The 27328-nt window shown below is 48.2% G+C and overlaps 1 protein-coding gene across 4 annotated transcripts in view; it reads right to left on the bottom strand.

Annotated features, from left to right (window-relative positions):
* Positions 1–26287, bottom strand: part of LOC8029110 (rap1 GTPase-activating protein 1) — a 223565-nt gene extending 197278 nt beyond the window's left edge. For 2 of the 4 annotated variants that reach the window (XM_042290952.1, XM_040223132.3), the window contains exon 1: positions 26065–26287. The gene's annotated coding sequence lies outside the window, so the exon portion shown is untranslated. The remainder of the gene's footprint in view (positions 1–26064) is intronic. The other 2 variants (XR_003919086.4, XM_029983381.4) reach the window with 2 other exon arrangements.
* Positions 26288–27328: the final 1041 nt, after the last annotated feature.

Genomic DNA, 27328 nt, shown 5'->3' on the forward strand with positions numbered 1-27328 from the left:
TCCGCTGTGCCCCACGGTAAGGTGAGGCGGGGTAGAGCGCCCGGTGCAGCCGGGGCCAAGCCGCCGTTGTCGATCGCCTCCCGAGGAGCGTTGACCTCGTCCCCGCGTGCCGACGCCACCGCCGCTTCTGGTCGCATCAGGCGGCTTTGTCAAACAGCAAAGCTCGCTGTCTTCGGACTGGTCCCCGGACCTGCCGACGCACTGGCGACGACCGATTCCCGGCCAGAGCGGAGGACCCGCCGACGCTGCTAATTGGACGTCTGACTGATTGACTCGCTGATCGATCGCGCGGTCACGTCCCCATGATCACCGCTTTTTTTTTTCTTTTTTTTCCCCCATTCGTCGTTATAACGTAAGTCGCTCGTGTCGAAAGCTGCGCGAACGGAAGCGGAGTGTGCTTTCTGTCGTCGGATAAAATATTGCGAGCTGTCCGCATGAAAGTTCGAATCTATCATCGAGTCGACTCATTACTCATTATTTGCCGGTTGCATTTGTGTGCCTTCTTCGTGCCTACCGTCATTATTCTCCTAAATGTGTATAGTTCGTTTTACGAGACACGGAAGGGGACAACACGAGCCGTCGAAGCCAATACGATGCCCTGTGCTCGTGTCACGTGACCCTCGGGATGGGCACGGCGACGCGTGGGGCCTGTAGTCACGTGACAGGTGCACGGCGTTGTATTGGCTAGGGTGGTTCGTACTGCGGTCCATCCTATAGCGCGGAACGGAGTTTTGGGGACGAGATCGAACCGTCGCGCCCAAGCAGCGGCTATGTCGAGAACTAAACCCACTGGGACAATAGCAACGGGGATTATTTTGTTTCTGACGCGAGGCTCGGCTGACATCGCCGAACGCTGCGTCGGGGATCGGCTGGGGGATTGGCTAAAGCAGCGAAGCACCAATTGAGTACGAATCGCGGCCCACCACTGACGCGGCGTTCGTGTCAAATCTGTGCCATGCTCTCGATCCAGGAAAATGACGCGGTGTATCTATTTCACAGGCCTTGTGTTGGGTAAGCACCCAGCTCTGTGGGAAACAATCTGGGCAAAGCGTCCGCTTTCCCGGGTAACGTACTTATAGTTATTTATTTCGAGTAAGGGATGACGTGTTATTTACTCGTTACATATTCTCCCTATGGTCCCAAAAAAGTACACTTAATCCTTTTTCCTGTTTTTATATTTCATATCACCTTAGGAACCCCAGTCGTAGCCAACGCTACGAGCTGATTGAACCAATCGGACAGTGTCAAAAAGGACACCGTCATGATGTTCGCCATGTTTCTGTACGTGTTTTGTCATCAATAAACCAATCATAGATAAAAAAAAAGGTCCAGTGAAGTGCGCTTTTGATGCTCTTGATTGGTTCCCTTATCTCCTAGCATCGGTTGCGTACGGACCTACGCTGAAACGAAGTATAGGTGCCGAGTCATTCATTATTGCATTCATTCCACGTACCTTCAAAATGTTGCCCTGTCTTTTCCCCACGCAAAAAAAAAGTCCCACTTATAAAAACCCCAACGCCCACGCCCTCTGTACCAGTGTCAAAAAATGCCGTCACTAAAACCAAAAGCCGTTAACGTAAATTTATGAATAAAAAGTAACGCAAAAGTAACGTGCGTTACAATTTATCTGTAACGGTAAAGGTAACGCGTTCCTTATTGTGCAAGTAACGCACTTCATTACTTTTTTTTTTTTCTTTTCGGAAACGCCTACAACATTGGAACGTAGTACAATAGATGGTGTCTTCATGCACTGGCCGCTAATGCTGAATCGGTTGCGGTGAGATGCATGTCGCTATCATTTTTATATCTTACGTTTGAAGGCCCAAATTGCGCCAAATGCTTTGGGGCCTTCAATTGGATGCTTTGTACCTTTATGTTTTTATTTTGTCTCTTTTTGTTGCCACTTGGTTCAGTTGCACCAATCTTTGTATCACGCTCCCCTTATGTAATCCCCGAAAGGGCCTTTAGAGTTAAAATACACGACTAAATAAATAAATAAACAAATAAAGGGATGTTACTTCCACGAAGCACACTTTACACAATTAGTCATGTCATTAATGGCAGGCAGTTAGTAAGAGATTGCTTTGGGCATGTGCAGTACAATGAACGCCAAGCTATGACTTTTTTTTTTTTTTGTTCTTTTAGTAACTTAATGAGCGAAACAGGATCCAACTCTTTAAGTCTCTGACCTCTTTGGTGGCGTCCTGTTCAAATAATAAATATTAAGGCAGTAAAGGAACGTCAGACGTGTGCACTATGAGGGTGCGCAGAGGACCTCACAAAGTACACCAAAAATACTATGTAGGGCCCGCTTTCCCGCAAAGCATTCGAGAGAGCCAATCGTCGCAATCTACGCAAGGAGTTCCGCCAATGATTAGACTGGAAATATGTTTTGGCGTAAAAAGAAAAACGCATCCTGCGCTGTGACCTTGAGAGCGATTGTAATCACGTGTAAAGTCAAGCTCACTTTCGTAGCGCTTTTTTTTTTTTCGTTCTAGGTCTTAATATGTTTTAAGCCTCGTCATTCGCCGAGGCTGCAGCGAATGGCAGTCCCAAGTACTTTGCGATAAAGCAGATGCACCAAATTTATCACGCCCGAGTTCCCACTAGAGCGACAAAACAGAAACAACCGACGCCGACAAGCCTCATCGCGCAGCATGCATGCAGGCTTGCAGTCTCTCGGTGCGTGTGAAATAAGCACGAGTGACTGCAAGCGTGCCAAAGACACCTTCGAGTGCATGCTGCATTTTTTGGACAGTTGCCGGTGTCGGTTGTTTCTGTTTGTCGCTCCAGTCAGACTCGTCCATTAGGGACTTTTACCGCCTTTGGGGCATGCTTTTCAACATGCGCTTCGCAATCACGGCATCACTCGGGCGTGCGCTTAAAAAGAAGCTGAAACGGGTTAAAACAAAGAAAGGAGCGAATGCTTCTTTTTGGCGTGGTTTTTCCTAAAGAATCTCAATATCACCATCATTCGTTCTGAAAGCAACACTATCCCTCAACGATCGAATGTAAATCCTTACCTCGTTTCGTCTCCGCTTCGTGTAAGCTCCTCAGATTTGCTGAGGCGCCTGCAGCTTCTGTAGGAGGGTGACTGACTGAAGAAAAACTGAAGAAAAATCTCTTCTTCTTCCACACCCTTTCGTTGCGAGATGTGAAAGTAATGGGTGTGGAAGATCTAGTAAATGGTTGCTGGTTCAGCAGTGTGCTGCTCCTATTTTCTCTCTCTCTCTCTCTTCGTGTATCTTCGTTCAGCTGGCATCTTTCAGAAGCATGACTCGCCAAAGGGAGTATTCACTGGCGGCCATATCCGTGTGCGCTGCAGCTGAGCGCGTGCTGACGGGGAGCTTCCGCAGTCCTTTTGGAGCGTGCATTTAGCACCATCAAGGTTGCCGGTCTTAGCAGGTTATTAATGTGAGCTCGTTCTGAGCATGCGCTCGAAACATCGCCCTCAAATATGGCCGTCCAGTGAATACCTCCTATACTCCGTTTCACTTTAAGTGTGAGCGTAGCAGAAGGTATACAAGAGCGAACTCCGGGCTTTCAACGTCTCTGCCAAGCAGGCGCGCTCGTGCTGTGCAAGGACTGTTCAGGGTCACATGTTTGCGCTAGTAGCATCGGCTCCGTCTGGACTTCTGCTGAAACGAAGTATATCTCAGTATCGACGATGCACGACGCAGGCTCTGCGAGTCCAGGAGCACGTGCGACGAACCTTTCGTGACGTCATTTTTCTTTTCCTTCTCCTTTTACTGCCCTCTCGCGCTGCCGCGAAGGGGCCTGGTCCCGATACAACTTCACAGGCGTCTTTCCAGGTATGCGGGCACCAAATAGCCTAACTTCTGTGATAATCGCGATGCGTGGAGTCGGATTAAAACAAGTCGAGCGTTTCTAATCAAATTCAGAACCGCTTCAGCTTCCCTTCAAAAGTATGCTTGGAAGGTTCCAGCAGTGCGGCACGCGGAACACGGTAACGGTTTGCTAAAAGTCCCTACTAGAGATAGGCTTCCATCGGAAAGGTGAGCAAGGACCACACGTCCTAAGTGGTCCGAAGCAATCACGCTAATTAGTTCAGCCATTGAGGCTACTAGAAACCATATGTAATCAGCGACATCTAGCTCTGCTAGTTACCACTGACCCACGCCTGCCACTCATAAGGTACCCGCCTGACGCAGGGTAGACATTCGAGACAATTCTCCGGAAAATTTCCGAAGAGAGAAGAGCGTATCCCCAGTTTTAATTGCCGGATAAGCACTCGCTCCCGCGTATCTTTGACTGCATTGCTACAAAAAAAAAAAAAAAAATACCCCGGGTACAGGGAAAAAAAATCGTGGGAGAGGAGGACGCGAGGGCGTGCGGCGACATCAGAGTGCCCAACGCTGATTGGAAGAATAGGGGGTAGACGGAAAGGCTAGCAGCCTTTGTCTCTAGCCTCTGTTCGAACGCGAGACACTGCGGGTAGAGAAAAAGGCAGCTAGCCTTTGCGGCAACCCACTCATCCTTCCAATCAGAGCTCGGCACTATGACGTCACCGCGCTCTCTCATCTCCTGTGCCTTCTCCTTAGCGACTTCGCAGCTGCGGCGTCAAACGCCACAGCTTTCACCACGTTATTTATTGATTTATTTGCAACGAGAGTAATGTGGCAGCAACTTCAATATCGCAGGTTCAAATCGCACCATGGGAATCGGGCCAATCGGGCATAAAGACCAGGCCTTCAGTTGGAATCACGTGAAATTACCTCTACGCGTGCAGAGGGGGCACACTCTGGACCACTTGTTACACACGTTACTTTTCCCTCGTTTCCGAGCACGAAACAAAACACAAATACAAGACCCAAATGCGAGACAATAAAACGGGTACGGGCCCTCTATAGTGTGCTCGCATGCAGGCGCCGAAATCGCGTGACGCAATCAAATTATAGGAGCGAGCGAAAAAAGAAAAACAGGAAAACAATTCGGGCGCGCGACAATATGTCTGGCGACATTCCAGTTCGTCAAGCTCACTGCACGGGATGATCGAGCAATTCGGCCGCGACGGAAGGACGCGTAAAAAGCGGCGACGAGGTCGTTCGTAACAACTCGGCGCAGCTTTTGTGAATGCAATCAAACGGAATGCGCGACAATATCTATACTCTTTCCGGCTGTTTTATTTTTTTTGACCATTTTTTTTTTAATTTTGAGTACATATCAGGCATAGATAGCAGACTGATCGCTACACTATATAAAAGAGCACACGTAGGCGTTTCTGAAGTTGTCGGCGACTATAAAGTTGTTTGGGAGACGGAGACAGAGGCGGGGAGAGCGCAGAAACGTTTCGGGCCTAGCAGGTCCTTCGTCAGTCTGTGTACTAAATAACTTTATTTTACTTGACCTAAAAAAGTTCGCGAATAAAAAGTTATGAAATAGAAAATACTTACAAAAGGCAGCATACGTTGTTTCCACATGACGTCAATCCGTCATTTTGTCTAGTCAGAGTGAATGAGTATAGGAAAATGTAAGATAAAAAAGAAAAAGGCGCGAAGAGACTTGGAAGCTTTTGTGTACTCCTGATTTGAGGGTGTCCTGCGAATTTTCGGAATACTCGCTTTCAGCACGCGCCAGAGAGCTCATAAAAACGAAATGAAGGACGAAATTAGGCCAGCAAAAACAACCTATACGCAAAAAAATAAAATACAAAAATCATAAAGAGTTTGTGAGTGTTTTTTTCGCGAAACACGCAGATGGACAATTGCGGCGAACAATAGGAGGATTCCAGAGAATGACGAAGCTAATATCATAACTACAAATGTGCGTGCCGCCTTATATAGTTGCAGCGCCAATTTTTCCGATTCGTCATTGTTCGGGCACGCATTCTGTTAGGACTGCGTCAGCGATCGGCGTGGACCCAGAACAAGTGCTGCTACGTCAGCGTTCGGCGAGGACCCGGATCCAATCACACGCTTCGTGGTCACGGATGATTAGATGGATGCTAATGGCTGTACCATTTATAACAGGCGGTAGCTCGCGCCACCTAGACCCAGCGATATGCGGTCACCAATGTTGCTCGATGGAGTTTTAATTAAAAAAAAAGGGGGTTTCTAGAAACGCCATGCTAACTGTTCCTGCGCGCATCGGAATCTTTTGGTCCAAACGTGTTTCCAGCTTCGTCATTCGCTGGGATTTTTCTATCCCTCACCGTGATTGGCTGTTGTTGTGTTCTGCTAGAAAGTGAACGTACACTTTTTTTTAAAATTATTTATGTACCTTTTTTTGAAGGAGAGTAGGGAAAGGTAAGAAACAGCGCCATACGCAATACACGAGGAGGGACACCACCCTGTTTTACAACTTTGTAATATGGCAGAGTTGTAAAGCGAGTTTATAGCCGCCATTTGCACTGCGGGACATAAAGAAAAAAAAAAAAAAAAGAAAGAGAACCAGCTCAGATGATTAAATCCGGTAGCGCGGAAACAACAACAAAGGCAGTCTCGTCTGTTGTCTCTTTTGCGCCTTATTTATACCTAAAGGCCGCACCATTTCCCCCCTTTATGCGGGAAGGAACAGCCCCTTAACGGGGGGTCCCCAACTTCTCATACGTTATGTAGACTCGACGCTCCTCTATTAAAGGCCTTATTTAAAAACAGTCTTCGCACTATCCGTTACCGCCGCACCCATATTTTCTCCTCTAGTTAATGTGTTTTTTTTTTTCTTTTTTTTTTTTTGTTTCTCGTTTGCTTGCAGTTTATAAAGACTGCACTAGATAGAGAGGCACACCTGAGCGAAACAAGCAGCACCAAGACCTCCGCGGCAGCTGATAATCGAGCGGAGAGGTGTTAAATAGCTTTCCGATAAGGAATGCCGCGAAAGCACAACGCTCAAAGTGACACATCTGTACACTCCCAGCGCCGAGCAATCGGTCATGCAAAACGTGCGCGAAGCTCGGCGGCCTTCCTTCTAATTCACTTCCGGGGAGGGGGGGGGGGGGGGGGGGGGAGGGGTTAACGGTACGGAATTACTTTCCGTTCGGTACCATATATGGCCCTAGCTAAAAAGCAAAATAGAAATAGAAACGGGCATAAGACAATAAAGTGGCGCATATTTCCTTTTTACTTGGCGCGCTTCGCCCACCGCAAACAGCTCTAGCGTCCGCTCCCATTTTCAACCTACGTGTGGTCGCTAATAGCCAGACAAGCTACAGCTCGCGCTCGCTTTATTATTATTATTTTTTTTTTGTAATATGTGTGCACTGTATAGCGTGTAGCTACGCGCGGAAGCGGTGCGTGTTCCCCAACTCGCGGCGGCACACCGTCAATGCCGAAATGCTGCCGGCACACACACACGCACTCCACACGCACGCATCGACGACGCAACCATTTTCAAGACGCGTGCGTTGCGAACGTAATCAAGCACGCAACGCGTGATTGGCGTGCATGGGACGCAAATGAAGACCTGCTGATTGCTTGAATTCACTTCGAGAGACCGGCATTCGAGAGTTCGAAAATACCTTCTTTTTTTGTTTCTGTTTGTGTGTTTGTGTGTGTGCGTGTGTGTGTGTGTGTGTGTGTGTGTGTGTGTGTGTGTGTGTGTGTGTGTGTCTGTGTGTGTGTGTGTGCGTGTGTGCGTGTGTGCGTGCGTGCGTGTGTGTGTGTGTGTGTGCGCGGGCGTTCTTTTATTATTTTTCAGACATAGCTGGGAAGTAGGACTGACCTGACGTACGGTTTCGGAGAGAGAGATCGACTCCGAACACGCAACTCCTTCGCTTACATGGTGATTTTTTTTTTCTGCTTTCGTGCGAGTGATTACTTAGATTTCTGGTGCTTGCGTTGCGTGCCTCGGATTCCTTGCTTCTGTGCATGTGTGGGTAGTGGAGTACTACATATACGTGCGTCTGCTTCTGGTTCCTGTACGTCTGCCTTCCTGCTGCATTTGCGTATGCGACTTCCTCCTGTGTGTGTACGCGACATTATAGTCTGCCCGCATGCATATGTCTCTATGAGCAAAAGAAAGTCGGCGTAACCGAATTCGCGTGAAAGCGTATAAATAGATACACAGTGGCGATGACTCACTTCACTGTCCGCGGTACAAAAAAAAAAATAATAATTTTGGCGCTTCTTTTTTTTAAAATATCTTTTCGCATGCATTCAGAAAAAAAAAAAAAAAAAACACATGGGAGTTATTTGAAGCATATATGAGTTGTTTTTAATATCAGCGAATGCACGCTACGAGGCCTAAAACGTGCTGTCAAAGGGGTCGAGGCTTGGAACCCTGGGTGGCGCATTTGCTTCGCAAAAATGTTTTCCTTGACGAAGAGTGTATACGCTCGCGTTCGAACGCCGGCATCCGGCGTTCGAACGCCAGACGGAAACGACGCTTTTGATCGCTGCGACTAGAGGGAGCCAGATGGTAGAAAGAAAGGCAGCGAGGCTTTGCGTCTACCTATATACTAATCCTTCCAATCAGAGCTCAGCGCTCTGACGTCCCTGCGCGATCTCGTCTCCTCCTCTCCCAGGGTTTCTCTCCGTACAGTTTCCCATGGGCCACGCGATGCCACAGACAGCGCTCGCGCAGCTGGCCATAGCAAAACCGCTGCGGATGGTGCCACCAGCATCTATAAAAAAAAAAAAAAAAAATTGGGTTGTGTGTGTGTTTATACAGCCTAGCACTTGGTCTGCCTCACAGGGGCGACGAGTCTCCCAGCTGTAGATGAGAAATTTAGCCAGTGCGGTACAAACCGCTAGCCTGGGGTCTTTAACGTGCATCACGCAGTAGTGATACACGACCGCACGCCGGTACGATGCTCATCCAGATCGAAACGGGCAGGGGTGGGGCTCGAACCCAGGATCCCTGGGTTCTGCAGCGCGAGCTTTCGCTCCACGTGCTCCGAGCTGGTGTGCGCTAGACCACTCGGCCACCGATCCCCCCTACCAGCATCTATATATATATAGAGAGACCGTTTTACTGAAACAGGGCACGAGAGGAAAGGGGAAAAGGGCTGCCGGCGTCTTTACTCCTTGCGGAGTGGTTAGGAACGAGCGAAAACTTTTGGACGCGTGCGTTTCTCCAAGATCACTCGTTTACTTCGCGGTTTCCTCTATCTTATTTTACTTCCAGATGTAATTATAGACCTGGCGGAATTAATGGCGATAATCCCCCGGTCATCGGGACATCACTGTTCGGTTAGAGGATGCCCGAATAACGACCGAAAGCGCAGAATATCATACGAGGACATATGTATCGCGCAGGGGATCCGACAAGGCAACTGTGGCTGCAAAGGCTTCAAACTTGTCGCTTTCTAAACGATCAGAACCTCCGGCGGCAGGCAGTGGGTTGCGTCCGCAAAGAGAAAATACTTATCCCGGACGCCATCTTCGAGTGTGTGCTATGAGCAATTCGTGAATATAGCGCGCACCGAACATACCCACGTATCGTCGGCGAACATGGGGCATGCTCGCAAGGTGGGATACGCATGCAAGTTTTCTCGGGAGAATTGCTCTTTCAGCTGGTAACGTTTCGTACTTTAATCTATTTTAACGCTGATATCTTGCAGTGGTTATCTTCACTCGATTTTACCATCTACAACACACAGTTGGAGGCTCATTTCCGCCGCCGGGAGTGGCTGGAAATTGTCAAAAAGTTAGTTCTATAGGTTTTCCTTAATCGCGATCTCCTGCGCGATAGCAGTGAGCCGTGAACTCACGTTGACCATCACAACGCGACTGGGTTCTTATCTTGCACATTAGTACATAACGTAGCTGGAAAGAAAACTTCAATCGGTATTGCTGAAACATGCTCATTCATCGATTTCGAATCGTAAAATCAATAATCGACTCTCTCCAGCGATGGGCCAATCTTGACTTCGCTGTTTTCAGTTCTATGCGAAGGACACGTTCCTCGACACGGGATCCTCAATTAAAACTTTCATAAACATCTGCAATCCGGACGGAGCTGCCGTCGATCGTTCCCTGCAACGTTCTTATTTCACGCGTCCTTGATGACATTATATTTAATTGTTGTGGACGACACGAAACGCCATAAATAATCTCCGTGTACTGCATATAAAACGACAAAAAACCTGAAGGCAAGATCACTCGCTGTCAAGCTGATACAATATTTTGGGTACTTACCTCCAATTTCTATCAGTGGCACGTTTAGTTCCGCTCTTCTCAGCATAGCTGCAATGGCGGATGCCATAATGCAGGGCAAGAAATGCTCCCAATGGGTTGAAAAATACCATCCGCGGCGCACAAGAACACAAGACGTGCCCGTCGGATAAACAGCACTTTGCAGCACTCCGCTAGCCCACCCAACGCGAGAGCGACGCCCCGAAGAGCACTGTCGCCAACGGTTCTAACCGCTCAGCATGGCCGCGGAACCTGAGGCTCGCTAAATAGGGCCACGGTATTCAAACTGGCGCTACCCACGATAATATAGACCTTTGCAAGAAGAGCTCTCTGGCCGCCGCCATTTTGCGGCTCAAGCGACCCCTATCAGCCAGATATTTCTGCCACCTCGCTGTCAAGCTGCGGAAACTCGATCAGCGCGACTCCCCACCTGCATTGTGCATTAGGAGTTCGCCGGCTTTTTTTGAAAGTTCCTTTTTTAATCTATTGGCTTACTTTAATTTATTGGCCTTTGTGTGTTACCTTCCACTTTGAAAAGCAGGCAATACCAGGGCTCGTCGCCTACTCGGCCTTCGCAAGAAACAAACGAAGAGAGCGAACGTCAAGCAGCCCGCGACGCGGGCCATTCGACGTTCTTCGAGGATTATTTCCATTGAGATAATCTCTGAAAAGCTTTCTAAGGTACGTTTCCGATCCTCGCGAAATATAGCTGATAGGGTCAGGCATTTTCGTTCATTTGCTTTAAAGGTGTGAAAAAAAAAAAAGCTATTTTTCAAAACGGGCTTTAAAACAAGCCGGAATCCGTCCGGTCGTCGTGAAGTGACTGCCGTCGACACTGTATATTGGATATGCTGTGTTATTTGAGACCGTTCTCAAATTCTGTTCGGATAGCGCGGCACCGTGGGGTATGTTACGTATCTACAACAATAAACGTTGTTCGATTGATGAGACTCGTTGAATTTCTTGTTGTGATCGCGGAATACCCATGAATTTCGGCTCCCTGTGTGGTCCAACATTTTCGACACGGCTGAGTGTACGGTGTCGTAGAAAAATAAACATAAAATGAAACAAACATTCTTGTTGCATTCGCTCTGTCGCGCACGGTCTCACCAGAAATGGCTTTCATTTGTTTGTTTTTGTTCCCAAAAATTGCACACTGGTTTCTTAAAGATCTCGATCAATTCTATTTGCCACAGAACACAAAAGAAGAAAAAAAATCAAGAGCCAGTCCACTCCGCAAAAAGGTGGGTGACCAGCGAAGCTGTTTAGCAGACGACACAGACCCGCCCCGTGGAGCCGGAGGAAACCAGACACCCGCGACGGTACCGCCGCCCCGGGAGAGCGGAAGGAAAGAAAACCAGGCACGCAAGTGCTCAGAGCTATTACAAAGACACAGCGGCGAATCTTAGAGAAACCTTTATTATCTACCTGAGAGCCTACTGATCTTCAAAACGGTGCCTATTGATATCTAATCTACCGAAAATGCGTATCCAAGTGATGAGACGTATAAGCTTGTGCAAAAAAAAGTGAAGCGATTTAGCATCAAATTCGGGACCTGAGTTTTTGACCGCTTGGCGTCCTCCTTCAACTTACGAGGTCCCTCCTAAATGGCATGGCCGAGTAGCGGGAATGAATGAAATCGGATCCCTTCGGATGCGAGTCACGTAGGTCCTTTTCTTTTTATGTGGTCTTAAACCGAAGAAATCTCTCAGGGCGGGAATGGCTGCACGTGCTTGAACTTTCAACGGTGACAGACCGAGCAAAACATTCCCGAGTGTCGTATGCGACGGACGTGAGCGACAACACGAACTTTAATATATAACTCGAGTGTTCCACGCATGAGCGGCGGCACAAAAGAAGAGGCCTCGTGCTTTTGAAGGAGGTGAAGACCTCGTGCTTTTGAAGGAGGCGCGCGACCGAAGGTTTCAGATTGTAGTACTGCACACACTAAAATCCTTTACGCCCTTAATGGGATCATGAATGATGACGGTTGGGGAGTTAGGTTTAACGACTGAAATAGGGGTCACGTGTATTCCAGGTAATGTTGACGAAGTTTTAGCCCGAAGTTGTGCTTGCGCGCCCCAGAAATTAATTGAACAGACCAGCTAAAACTCCCACCGGGACCGACGACAGCGACGTCCAAGACTGCAGAAAAAATAAATCCAGCTTTTGAGCATGTAAACCGTAACATCAATGTAGACTCGTCCTGCGACTGGTCGAAGTGAGCTGAGTCCGCGAACATCTTCGTTTTCAATCTTGAATTGTTAAGAAAAAAAAGTGAGTTATAAAGCATAAAATGATTCTTAATGGCACCTCACCTCCCCCCCCCCCCCCCCCCCCCCCATATCCCAGAAACATGTCCGTCCGTTTGTCCCTGCCTTTCCCACTAAACTTAGGGGGGAACTCATACAGCGTGATTTACAGCAATTAAGTTTCCCCGCTAAATATAGCAGGAAAATTGATGAGTGACCTTGCGTTACATGAACTATACACCAATATAGTTTCCCCGCTGAGTGTAGCGCGAAAATTGACGTCACGGGACCTACACTACAATTCAAATTCCCCGCTAAATTTGGCGCGAAACTCGATGTTCGGGATCTGACGTCAAGTGGACTATACACCAACCTAGATTTCACGCTGAATTTAACGGGAAAATTGAGGTGGCGGGGAACTCACGTCACATGATCTATATTTTATGTATAAAATGATGCCACATGACCTATACTATGCTATGTATACAATCTAGGAAACAAATTAAAACGATCACTGCATTTCATGCAATATAAGACTTAAAAAAAAAAAGGATCGCGGCCTTTTTTTTTATAGATTTTTTTTAAGAAGGTTTATTACAACAGAAATTAAATTCTATTTCAGTCCGCTCACGCATGGACTGAAACAGCCAGCGCTTTTCACTCGTAAATATTGGGCGGGGACTGACTCGAAAAAACTTTAGGCCCGTTTCCGACCGGCGAACTTTCCCAGCAATTTCGGTATTGACGGAGAGTTGTTCCCTAGCCTTCCCTAGATCCTGGCGCTGCGATACGAATTGCTCGGATCGCGTCCAGCTCGAAACGGGTGACCGATTCGGACAACTCGGAGACGTTTGAGGCGGCAGGAGTTAATCGGGAACGCGATATTTTCACGCGACACCCCGTGTCGGTGGTGATAACAACTAAGGATTCGGTTCTGGTTTGAAATGGATCGTTTTCGGCAATAAACCGTTTCACAAGATGAGTTAATATTCTCAACGCCATTGAAAAGTATAAAAACACGTTTATAGTGCGTAACTGTGTGCCAGTGCAAAACAAAAAATCGAATTTAATGAGGACGATGGCAAAGCGTAGCAATTTGGTTGCTGCGTGGGAACGCGGGCGGCGCGTGTTGCTGGTGTTGCGACATCAATTTGCTGGGACATCAAGTTGCTCAAGCAGAAGACCATACTTCTCTTGATGTCTTGGGCTAATAAAGCTGACAGCGTCCGCGTTAAGCCTCTCACGCTGTCCCGCTTCACTTGATGCGTAACAGCGAAAGACAACAATTATTGTTTTTCGTAATGCGCCGCTCGAAACGCGATTGGCAATAAACAATGTTAACAAAAAAAAAGGAAAAAAAAAGTTTACACTTCATACAGACAGTTACGTCTGAATGCGTTTGACTGCCTTGCGTCGAAAGACGGTAACGAGTCGTCGGGTCATCCGCGCTTCCGTGTGAAAGGTGGCAAACAATTCAAGGAGTATAGCATGCATGCAAGCGGCATTCGAAGCTCGAATGTCCCCGTTAATCGCAGACGCAACGCGGTACGATGCTCTCAAACAACCAAGCGCCGCTATAGCTTACCGCGCCATCTAAGATCGTGCACTCTAAAAAAAGAAAAGAAAAAAAAAAGGTCCAGCTATTACACTTCTTGTCACATGGCTAAAGGCACTTCAAGGTGCCTCTAGCCATGTCGCCCGAGACATTCTGTAAGTTCTGTCTCAAATAAACTTATACAAACAAAAGCATACACGATACCCGAAAACTTCAGTTCGACGAACAGCGCACTGACGCCGACCTGACGGTCTCAACTTTTACGAGAGGCTTGATGCGGGTGAGACATATAACATACTAGCGAGTTTTAGTAGACCGTGTTTCCCGCCCCGCTAAGCCCCTCCGCTACCCGGAACTTTACAGCAAAGACCATCGTGGCGGTTTCTTCGTAGCGGAGGGGGAAACACGGTCTACTAAAACTCCCTAATAAACAGCCAAAGTACGTATCAAAGACTACACAAAAAAAGACACAAAAAACACTTAGGTTTTGCACTAGGGCCAAGAAAACCCCGATTACTTTTTTTGCACTCAGTCACACGTACGTAAGCTATTTTAATAAGTTGTACAACTCAGCTATCAAAGCCGCTCGTGAAAGTTGGTACCGTCGGTTCAACGCCAATGCGCTGAACGTTGAACTGAAGTTTTGGGGTTTATTATCATGAGGGGTGTAAGAATATATACATCTTCTTCTGCGTGTGACCACTAAATCCTACAGAAACCGACGGTTCACCATTGACGGCACCTCCGTTTAAAGGGCAGCTCCGCCGTCAATTTGAGCGTTTTTATCAAAACATATTTTCGGAAAGGGTACTAAAAATTTAGCCTATAGCAGTGGTTAAATCATGAAAAAACTGTTTACATAATTTATAATCGTTAAAATACGCTGAAACCGATACCGAAACTAACTTGCCACTCGACTGGTCCGCCATTTTGACGTGACGTCACATATGTATAAACACTCGCACGTGTGCAGCTTGAGCCTGGCCAGCCTGGCAGCAGGTCACTGTTTTGTGTTCGTGCCGCGGATAAAAATGGACTCATCAGGCTCGTCTGAATCGAGTAACGATGAGGATATGCTGCTAGATGTTGAGGACGATGACGATAACCCGTTCTCATACGATCCGCCGGCATCGCCTCCGAGAAAACCGCCAGCGGCGGCTGCATTCGTGATCCGCCACCATGTGGACAAGATGCCGCTTCCGAAGCGGAATGGTAAGGCAGCTTTTGTTGCTAGCACGCCAAGAAAAACTGATCGACGTTATGCCTTTTAATTGGAGGCACTTTTTGTTATATCTTGGGGTCTGACAATAGACGGTTTTAGTAGACCGTGTTTCCAAGCGACGCTTCCACACACAACACCAATTTCCTCCAGTCGCCATTACGTGCTCTTACATAACTGTATAAACCGATAACATAAGCAGAAAGCAATCAAGCACCCTGACCAACATATGACGTCACGGCAACGTCAGCGCCATCACGGCAGCCTCCGTGTGCCGCTCTTGCTCAGTGTTGCCAGTAGGGCTGCAGCAAGTGATTTGGGTGTGTACATGTAAATTTCAAAATTCATTTTCTTCTAAAAAAAATTAATATTTTTCCGAGATATTTTGTACACATGCTCAGGAAAGGCATCGAAATACATGGTGAAAATTTTATAGAAATCGGTGACCATAGGGGTACTCCGCCGATTTCTTCATGGTCCCCGATTTGCTTGAAATTTTGCTAAACTCGCCAAACAACATCGCCAAATAGTACCCCAAATATTAGGTTAAAATAATTTTTTTTCACGAAGTTATTGAATTTACAATTTTGGTCCTCACCGTGTTTTTCAAACTGAAAGTCTCTACTGGCAACAATGAAAAAGTGGCGTCATTGGAAGTGCAGGGGTTCACTCTTTGGACTGTAGAATTTGTTCCCAACTAATTCGAAGCAGTTTCATGGTGTCAGATGAATGCTTTGGAAGCTCGCTGCAGTACCCGCGCTCCAGCACGGAACAAATGATTGGCATATTCTATTTTTTAGACTGCTCGCCCGACTGGCAAGCTAACTTTCCACTGACGTCACGGTCCTGAAAAGGGCGGGTATATTTGAATGTTTGTTTTTGCATCATTTTGAGTTGCCGATTTCGCAATAACTATTATGAATTTCGCGATATTAAATAGCATACCAGAAAGGGCAAAGGCTGGGGAGTCAGAAAATATAGTTAGTTGAGGTAGCTCAAAAATCGGCGGAGTACCCCTTTAGAAGGGAGAAGGTGTATGGCGGGAAAGTCAAACGTCAGTCACGCACCGAATGCGCCAGAGGGTCACGCGCTGGAACATTCAGGGCAACAATGGATGTCTTCGCCCTCACACAGACAGACAGACATGTAGGCACCCTAGGAGAATCTTAGGAGAATCATGTAACGGGCGCCCAGCTGCGGCGGGACGCCGAAACACATTTCTTTCGAGCGATGGAATGTCATCTCGTGCTCCTCGCGTTCCTCGCGCGGTACCGCTTCTTTTCTCGCAGGGTTCGAAAATCATGTATCGGGTTCTCGCTGCTGCAAAAGCTGTGTGCTGAATACCAGAAATACTTAAAGTCCCTCTATCCTGGGAAAAGTGGCGCCATTCATTGTTGCGGAAATGCTCGATACACGTGCCGCGCGCCACTTCTGGGAAGAACATGGCGTCTGAAGTCTAGCTCAGTGCTGCGCTTTGCCGCCATGTTCTTCCCAAGGGCTGCGCGTTGCACATGCCTCGTGCACGGACGCACCTTGTGCTACTTTTAAAACATGAAGGGGCCTTAGAAATACTCTCTGCTACCAGAACCTCGCGCTCCAAGTCTGCGACCGGGCACTCTACGGCTTCGTCGATGAACTGCCAGGCTTTGTGAGTATGGAGGAGGCTATGCCTCCAAAGAATATTTTTACGCGAAACAATTTCACGAGCAGGTCTCACATGCACAGAAAAGACAAACACAGACGCAAAGAATTACGCACGAGCAAAGCCGTATATTAGGAAAGCGTGGCCAATGGGCGGAGCTAAGGCTGCCGCCAGCGCCGAATACGCCCCCCGCAGTTAGAGCGTAAACTTAAGGGGCGACACAGCGTCGACCAATCAGCAGACCGCGACGTCACAATATTGGAAACGGCATTTAAAGCGTGAAATAGAAGCGTTCAATCTCGCCGTCTCGGTGAGAGTCTGCTCTGGGCCGGCTTGCTAAAACAGCGTCTCAGCTGAGACTGGCTAAAAGAATAAAATTGCGGTGGCTTAGCTCGGCTATGCCAGGATAACCGCGTGAGCTTATGCGCACAAAATGAGAGGCGCTATCAAGCGGCTCCGGTGCAACGTCAGACTTGGCAACTACGCAACGGAGGCGCACAGCTGGGCACGCGGCGGCGCCAGTGCGTCTGCCGCGGCTATGACGTCACTACTCTGGAAAGCGCAGACCGGCGAGGCGGGCGCGGCGGCGGCGGCACCGGCGCGCAAGCTGTGTGCCGTGTGACGTCACAGCTCCTCGCGCATGCGCAGCACGGAGCACGGCTCATTATGCGAGCCACACGAAACTGCTCAACCTCGGCCACACCTCGGCCAGTGTAGCTCACGCTACAAAACAGTGCAAAGGCTGAGCACGCGAGCGTCTTAAGACGCGGAGTTCCGCCCGGCTCGTGCGCTGGCTTTGGCAGTACTTTCTTTCCCCGTGTAAGCTGAGACGCTGTTTCTAGCAAGTCGGCCCCGGTTTGGAGCGCACGATCATTTATTCTACCCTTGGGCGTGACGAAAACCTCACATGCGGCAAGTTTTCAGTCACCAACAGTTATACCCTTGTGCTCCAGCGACGCTAAAACGGCTTAAATTAGTCGAGTCGCGTTTTTAGAGCTCATCGTCACCGCTATACGGATATGCTCGCCTATTCAAACTAATGCATGGCCAAACTACATCATATACGGCTCTGCGCACGAGAGAAAAATGGCGATCCTGTTGAGTGCTTTACCGCCTTACGCATACCTGCCAAGTGCGGAGAAACCAAATCCGGATAATTTCTAAGCCGGGGGGAAGGGGGGGGGGGGGGGGGGGGGAGTTGGGAGGTTGCCTTTCATGAAGGCAACCTCATTACTTTTATATTGCACTGGTCATGCTAGCGAGATACAGCTGGGCTTCGTTATCATTGCAGCCGTTTGTTGCAACGGCAGAGACTCCTTGTTTAAGTAATTTGAGTTTTCCGGGAGATTTCGGCACAGACTCTTTGTTTATGTAATTTGAGTTTTCCGGGAGATTTTTGTGTCAATCGTACAACCGCACAAATTGATAAAAAATCGGGAGTCTCCCGGGTAATACGGGAGACTTGGCAGATATGCTTACGTATATACACGACGATTTAAATAAACTAATTTCCAGGTGACCGCCTCCGTAATTTACGAGGGTTACACGTCCGATAGTTTGTTCTCGTCAATATTTCTCGTTGTAAGGCGTAACATATCTAAGTTCAAGGAACGCACCTCCAAGTTAAAAAGCACTGGAGAGAATAATATTATTGGACATGGTCGCTAAAACAACTTCCGCTAAAGCTGTCTCAAGCGGGTGCCAATAAAGAGAATACCCTTGAAAAAAATAAGAAAAAAAGAAAGGTGTTGGCTTCACTTCTAACACAGCACCATTCTCTAAATATTTCTTACACCGTTCGAAATGGAAGGGAGACTAACGTTTTTTTACAAACTTCAGAAAGCAAGGGTGTCCCATGCAATAACAATTTGTGTTACGACTAAGAGGGGCATATTGCTTCAAATAAGGATGCCGAAAAGGAGTAACCATGATTGCAGGTGTCTGGAACAGTCACTTTTACACCCTAAAAGGTGTAATAACGCTTGATGTGCCTGTCTGCGTGCACGGACGGGCGGCACTCCGTTGAAAAGGGGAGAAAGAGGGAGGGGGGGAGTCAAATGTAATTCAAATCAGGACACAAAGCTGCCCCGGAAGCGAACCAACCGGAGCGGTTTGAAATCCCTCACTGCGCATTAGGGACGCTATCTCTATAGCTCGCCCGGCGGAGTCAGTCGTCCGGAACATTCACACAACAAACCCACTGATCACGCAGTTTGATGAGTCCAATTGTATTGCTAAGGGAAATAAACTGAAAATGATGTCGTCCGTACAGTGGAAGGTACAAATCGACATAGTAATTCCGTTAAAAAAAAGACAAAAAAAAAGAATTTATGAATGATTACAATTAAGGCCCTATAGACTTCCAGAACCGTTGCGGATTATTTTATGTTCGTTGCAACTTGCAGCGCTACACGAAAGTGTCCCCCGAATCTAGTCTATTGCGAAACACGTACAGACCCAATCACAACGATTCGTGCGGGGAGCCCAAAGAATGACATCATGACGTCATGATGTTATGCGATCACGGCGTCTTGGCCTACTCAGTATTTCTTGCTTCAGACACTAGGTAATAGCTCACGTTTGAATAATGCAGCCGCCACTCCCAGGCATACCCAACGTTTCTTGTTTCGGTAGGTAGTTAGCGCCAAACCAAGCAGCATTGCAGGTTGCCTATAGGGGGTATTCACTGGAAGTCATATTTGAGTGCGCTGTTTTAGAGCGCATGCTCAGAACAAACTCACAGTAATAGGCTGCCGGCAATATCGATGGTGCGGAATGAACATTGCAAAATAACTTTGGAAGCTAGCCGTCAGCACGAGCTCAGCATGCGCGCACACGAGTATATGGCCGTCAGTGTTCACTCCCTAATTGCCCCGATGCCCGAATTGAGTTTAGGGGACGCGTGCTCTTGGTTATTCGCGGTCCTCTATGAAGCACGTGGTGATTCCCTCTATCCACAATACGGGCGAAGACAAAACAAATACTTTACCAGAGGAATAGAGGACACACTTCTCATTTGCATTAGGCAGAACGAGGGCCGCGCCGAATCCTCCCCTGGTGGAGTGGTTTATTTGCCGACGTCTCTCCCCCTACCGCCCCCCCCCCCCTCTCTCTCTCTATCGCCGCCGGACTACCTGACCAGGCGACGCCTCGGAAGGCGGTGCGATTGACGGGGTCGCGGATGCGAAGACGGTACAGCTGCCGCCTTCACGCGTGTTTCCTCGGTTCTTCGCTATTGTCTTTTTCGATGGATTCTCGGGGAGTGTCCTGCATTCGTCATTGCGGATAAGCAAAAGATCGGGCTGCAGAACCCAGAGATCCTGGGTTCAATCCCCTCCCCTGCCCGTTTCGATCTGGGTGAGCATCGTACCGGCGTGCAATCGTGTATCACTACTGCGTGGTGCACGTCAGAGATGCAAGGCGGTTGTACCACACTGGAAAAATTCCTCATCTACAGCTGAGACACCAGACGCCCACTGAGGCAGACTAACTTCCGGCTGTGTGAAAACACACGCAACAATTTGCTTGCTTTTGTATCTGGATAAAGCATCCACACACTACCGGCACAGAACACGGCCAACGGTGCAGGGCACGAGCTGTTAGCAGTTGAGTCCAGTGCGCGAACGCTGTACTGGCGCTTCCCATTGCGTCGGCCTCTCGTACGTAGCATTCGCTTTGCTCCAAATAAGTGTAAAACAAAACGTAGTGTTACCTTTCACCCCATGAGCCATACCGATCGAATCTCGAGGCGAATGGACGATGCATCGAGAAACTGAGGGAGAGGAGGAAACGAGAGTGCGCGGGAGGCGTCTAAACGCTGAACTCTGGTTGGAATGATTAGCGGGTAGACCTAAAGCTACCTGCCTTTGTCTCCACTGCACTCGTCGAACGTATTCGAATGCCAAAGCCAAACGCAGGACGCCGGCGTTTTTCGACGAGCGCACTGGATACAAGGGCAGCTTTTTATAAGGGCTACTCACTATAGTCATTCGAACCAGAGCTCGGAGTTTTGACGCCCCCGTGCTTTCTTGTCTCCTCTACCTCAGTTTAGCTTAGTTGCAAAAATCGAATGTAGAGATTCGGCGACAGAACGTTGGGACAAATATGCATCGTCCTCAGCTATTACTGAGGACGATGCATATTTATGGATTTAATTGCCAGATCACCTTGTGGCGTGTGTCGGTCGTGACAGATATCTTAACGCTGAAGCATATTATTTACAAACCAATCAATGAGCCCATTCACGTTCTGGATTGTTTACAACCGGTTTCCTTACATTTATTTCCTTCTCCCGCGTAGTACACATTTCTTCGAATATATAACCATGTATATCCGAATGGGTCCTCATGCTTCACGATATTAATGGATAGCGACATCTCCGTTTTGCGAGAAGCGTTTCCCACGACGATAACTACTTCAACAAGATCCCAAAACGTCACAACTTGTCTTTCGCGACAAAAAAAAAAAAAGTGCAGAAAACGACCCGGATTACTTTTTGTACCCTCCACCCATCCACCGTAACGACAGTTGGACCCGTTCCAGGGGCTAAATAAGGAAATCCTAGGAGGAGAGAGCCGTTAGCTAGGCCCTCTTAAAAAACACGAAAGTCGGAACAAACCAGCCAGTTCAAAAGGAAGGAATATCGTCGTCTCGATCCGCAGAAGGATGTCAGTCGCGCCACCCACCCTTCCTTTGTGTGATGGATCAGAGAGACAGCCAGCGCGCTTTTTTTATTGTCTCGTTTATTTGTTAGTCCGCGACGCGTTATCTCGTTGTGCTCGCGCCCGACCTTATTTCCAAGGGCGGGGTCGGGAGCGAAGAAAGGCCATCGCCTCTCGACGTCAGCCTTTCCCGCCTCCATGGAGGGGAAAGAGTTGTTGCCAAAGAACGAGACCGCTGGCCTGCGAGTTTTCGCACAAAGCTCTAATTCAACGAGACGACAGAGCGCGAGCCTTCAATTTCACTCTCGCTCATACGCAACTCATTCCGCGTCAATAATAATAAAAAAAAAAAAAACATAAAAAAACAGTCGATCAGGTTTAAACACGCACACACACGCACAAACAAAAGATTACTGAAAGATATCCGCAGCCGGAGAGCACAACACTCCAAACGCGAACATTGACTCGTGGAAGCTATAGTTCGCGTGCACGCAAAACTTGTTTCAATGTATCGAGCAAATGAGTCAGTGTGAATACAGATATAGCGTGCCGCCTTTCAGGGTCTATCTTCTATAGTTTCTACAATGTAAGTGTCCAGCAGACATGAAAGGATCGCTGCGCTATGGGACAACAGCAAAAATGGAGGTCAAGCACGGTGTCCGCGATTTCACAATGAAAGGTCAGCAAATCAGTCCAAGCAGGTGGGTCCCACGACCAACAAACTATACCTCAACAATAGCCGGGAAACATTTCTTGTTTCTTTTCTCTTCGTTTTGTTTCTGACTGAGAGGATCGCCGAACGATAAGACGGTGGTGTGGTGAGTAATATACTCACTCCGCGGTCCTTTTCATCGACTAAATTAGAGGCTGTTAAGATAACGAGGGCCGATATATACGGGTGAGAATTATGAGCGACGTCAGCGATGTATATCATCATCCACAGCTTGTATGCATGGTACGCCAAAAAGCCGATAAAAATAACCTACTAATAGGGAATTGTAGTATACCGTTTTTCTCCTCCGTTACGGTATTCCTGAAGAAAACGCCGCAGCTGCGCATGCGAGCCGCCAGCTTTGTCTGCATAGTTAAAGGTCTTGTGGCGGATTACGGAGCGCTATCCGGGTGCTTAGCGGGCTGCGGAAACGGTCTACTACAATTCCCCAATAACGGAGCTTGAGAGATCAACGTAACAACGGACCCTTTTCATAACCCCACCAGACAACACTGGCGGTCGCCATTTCTTGGGCACGAAGAAGCCCGTGGTTAAATCCGAGTCTTCACCGAAAGGTCACGCAGCCTTCTTGTCCAATACACACTAAGAGCAGGGTACGTGCCCAAACAATGGCGGACCCAAATGATTGGCGGAGCAGCTAGCAGGTGGCGCGCGCGCTTTTGATAAGTGGGTATATATTTGCATGGCGAAGCGCAACGCACGTCACCTATCGCATCCATTTGTGCTCTTCTCATCGTGTCTTCGCCACCTCAAAGAAACTGCGCGGGGTCATTCTCATCGAGGTTTTGTTCGCGCCTTTTGGCATTTCTTGCTTGCTCGCCTTTGTGTGGTAGCCGCGGTTCTTCTGACATGACATTCCCGCGGGCCTGCCATCCTTATGACAGCGTCGCTGCGTGGAACGACGCGTGCTTGACATTTATAGGCCAGGACGAGACTCCGCAAAGGAAATGATGTGCGACTCCACACTCCAAGCCAGAGAGAGTGAGACCGCTTTTTGCGTGATAACATTGGACCGCGAGGCCCCCGCGGCGACCCTGACGCAGCTTACACTTGCCATTTAAATGTTCCATGACCCATCCATGAATGCTTGCACGACGCGGCGCTAACAACCCGCCCTCACGCATTTCTATATGACACCGGGGGAGGTCGCGAGAAATTCGCTGTTGACGCCTTCTTCGGGCACAAGGTTGCTTGCTGCTGCTGCTCCGCCGGCGAGTTTCGCCTCCGGGTTTGGAAACTCTCGTGCATCTCAGTATCGCTCCGGAACCAATCAGATTGCAGAATTATCCGATGCCGAAGAACCAATCACGAAGCACGAACATGATATACGTTTAAGTTGTCACATGACTATAGAAAGAAACACTTCTCTTTTAGAACATTTTAAGCACGGTGGAGTGTCTACTTTCCCGTAAAGCACTTAGTACCAATCACTGCACCCTGTGTAAAGGGCTGGGCAAAGGACGAGGCTGAAAATAAATTTAGACGTTAAAAGAAGGGGAGAAAAAAAATGAAGCAGTCCTGCGTTCATTTATAGCAGGGGTCTCGAACACGCAGCCCGCGGGCCGCACGCGGCCCGCAAGGATCTCGCGGGAGCGAACTGCGAGCCCCCGTTCCCACTTGTGCGCTACATGCGCCATAAATAAAAGTTTCGTATCGTCAATTTATTTCCGCTCGGAAAGGAGCTCTACTCATATAACGTGTTCACATATTAAACAATATTCTGTTTTCTTTTCTACTGGGTATTACTTCGTGTTAATATTCGCTTTTCACCCTTTATCATGTAAATCAACCGGAACGACAATACCACTACTTGGCTACAAGCGCTAGCTTTGCGCGAAGAGGCATCTCGGCAGCATGAACTCTCGCTCAGCAGGAACAACTGCCGTATATAATCTTATAATGATGCTATAAAATTGCAAGGAAAGTAAGAACTGCCGTATGAGGAGATATGTGCTTCCATGCCTGTTGTTGGGCCTAGTGAATTGTGCGACAGGGCAACGACAACAGTGGGACTGCTCTTGTTCTATTGAAAACTGCCAGATGTTGGCGTTTCAAATCTTATCACAACAGTTGCGGGACTAAAGTGAACGTATATACAAATCAAAGCAAAAGATGTCACTGGCAAAACGGCGAGCTTACAAAAAGCAGGAAGCACGAGGTTTCTTCTCTAGGAAATCTCCGGAGGTGTCGCTGGGAGAGCCAGCCGCGTTCCAACGTAAGACAGCATTGATGTTTTTCTTTTGCTTGTTTCTTTTGTTTTTTTTCAATGACACCAAAACATTGTTTGCCCCCCCCCCCCCCCCCCCCCTCCCCCCCCTCTCTCTTTCCGGTTGGCCCTCGACCTATCGGGGGTGGGCTATCTGGCCCCCGATAGGCTATCTGGCCCCCAATGACTTTGAGGCCCTTGGTCTATACTAGTACACAGTCACGGCGAAGTCGTTGGGGATCGGCGTCGCGTTCGGAACAAAACAGACATCTGACCATTTTGTCCCGAACGCTTTTGTTTCTTTTTCTTTTCTGTTTGTTCCGGATCGTGTGAAAGGGCGTCTCCCGGCACGCGAGATCTTGGCATTGACAGTGCTACAACGGCAGTTTGTTATAGGTTATTTTGTTTCTCTTTGTTTTTCCGAGAGGACGTGCAGTGGGCATATCGGGCACTCCAAAGACCTAGCTGTGTTTGGAGATTTATGTTTGTCCCTTGTCCCTCTTGTTCCCCTTCTCCAGGGATTATTTTCATCATTATTGTCCAGCTCGCTTGCCCCTTTGCATTTAATTGCATTATAATTATAACCTTATAAGTATTTTCGGCGAGAAGTTTGGAAATCGCCACCTGGTGGAATATTTCTTCACAACTTCAACTTTCACTGCTGGTGCAAGCACGTGCAATGCCGAGCATCTATGCACTATGAAAATGAAAACATAACCACGTGCACTGCTGGGCGCCGGCGCTCGCGTTCGAACAGGGAGTAGAGTCTACTCACTAATCATTCCAACCAGAGCTCTGAGGCCGCCGCGCCCTCTCGTCTCTTCCTCCCCGTTATTTCCTACACGCATATGCACTGACAGACACCAGTAACTGGAAGCATTAGCTGATCCTGGATCCAACGCAATAATGAGTAACTTCCACAAGGTCTCATGCGGTCCTTTCATATTAGAAAGGTGTTTACGTAAGACCTTGTTCTCCTGTATGTATTTTTTTTTTCCAGTATTGTTTAAAAAGCAAAAAAAAAAAAAAAAAAAAAATTGAGCCCGGGCGCTCTGGTTACTGGGAGGTCATCCCACTCACCTGGGCGTCCGGGCTCAATTTCTTTTTAATTTGTAACGCTTGAAACCACGTATTTATTATACCTCGTTTCGTCTAGGTATCGTCCACGAGTGGCAGTACTTCAACGAAGTTAATAGTGTATCGTGGTTCTTCTTTTTTTAAGCATCGAGTTTAATCTCGCATAAACGAGAAAACAGGTCGTACCAAGAGCTAGCACAGCAACACCTTAATCGTATTTGTCCGTTTCTCTCCGTGCAGTCGGCTGGCTGACGCGGAGCTGAATATCTGCGAACGCGCCGAGTTCAGCAGATTATCGGAGAGTGTCAGCAGCACTCCTCGCAGCGCAGCCAGCTCGCGCGACAATCGCCTCCGAAAGTGCGTGCGGAACTCCGCTCTTGCTCCGGTCGCATACCGGTTGAAAAAAACGACAAGTCCGACGACGCGTCTTGGAAGGCGTGAACTCCTAGAGAAATAAAGTGGGGAAAAAAAAGAGAACTTCGGCGGGGATCGGACGGCGGAGAGGACGCCGTGGAGGATACCCGAGAGGGCGAAAAACAAAATTGAACGGCGGGACACCACACGCACGCAAATCAGAGCACCGCCGTGGAGCGGGCGATCCCACGCTCGAAAGCGGAATACTCACGGAGTTAGGGAGCGGCGTTTGGTATCCACATGGCGGTCACACGACGCTGCTCGGTCGGCGGACGTTGACGACGGATCAAAACACGGGCAAAGTCAGCCGTTTCCAGCCTCAAAACGCGGACCCAAAACACACACAACCGGCGCACGGACGCACATAAACGCAGCCACGAGAGACGCCCGACAACTCTCGCCTCTCTCTCCTGCAGACGACCACTGTGCGAGGCGAATCAATATGGCCGCCGCTTCCCCGGTTTGGTACCTAGGTAGGGAGGCGTTGTCCCTATATGGTGCTCGGATGGTTCCCCAGGGGTTTTGCGGGGCTGCTTCCAGGCAGGTGTAGTGGCGGGCAACGTGTGTTCGCAGTGCGCTTTTGTTTATGGTGCGGAGAGGGGGAACAAAGTTGTCATGCCCCATTTCCGTTTCATGCGTCGGTGGCGCGCAGCTTGTGGAATAAAACCGTGCAGATGGAGCGGCAAAAATGTTGTCGTGTGATGAGCGTGGAGCTGAAATGGAAAATGATGAATCGCAGGATACATGCATGCGGTTCGTGATATAATCAGCGAGACAATCGAATCCCGTCTTTTAAAACTCAGTCTAGCATTTCTCTGTATAAGAGAACAGTCACAAATCCCTGAGTTCAGTTATTAATATGGGTTTATGTAAGCCACTAATTTTGTATTCTTGCAGTATACGCACGGAGCCACGAGTTTTTAAAGCGTTTTTTTTTTTACTAGCTTTATAACGCTCCGCATTTTTTTAAGTACCCAACTGCATAACTTTACAGTAGCGGGGTCCAACGCGATAATAACGAAGTCCTAGTTTATTAAATTTTTTTCATCAACTTATTTTGGATTGCATTTATAAATTGCTCGTTCAATTTTTAATTAGAGTCCTATCAAAGTAAAGCAGCCTGGTTTATAACACGCTATTATTCAACCCCAGGGCGGAGTATAACAACACTAATTAAAGGGTCCTTAAATTTAGAATCCCTCGAAAGCAGAAGGCGTATGGCCCGCTTTTCTATATTTCGTAAGATATGTTACTCTTCTACGCCCTTCCGACAATTGCACGTTGTGCCAGCGAACCACGCATCTTCTCGCGCTCAGACCGCCCGGACAAAGTATCCCCGATATATGCGCGCACTGAGCTATTCAAATGTCTCTGAATGGTAGGCCTTACCGTGCAATATCGCGGTGACGCAGAATCATTACTCTGCCCTTTTTTAAATCTCGTGATTTCCTTTCTCTCTTTAAAAGCATAGACAT

Source organism: Ixodes scapularis, unplaced genomic scaffold (genome assembly GCF_016920785.2).
Source record: "Ixodes scapularis isolate PalLabHiFi unplaced genomic scaffold, ASM1692078v2 PGA_scaffold1__304_contigs__length_218370807, whole genome shotgun sequence".
Taxonomy (NCBI): Eukaryota; Metazoa; Arthropoda; class Arachnida; order Ixodida; family Ixodidae; genus Ixodes; species Ixodes scapularis.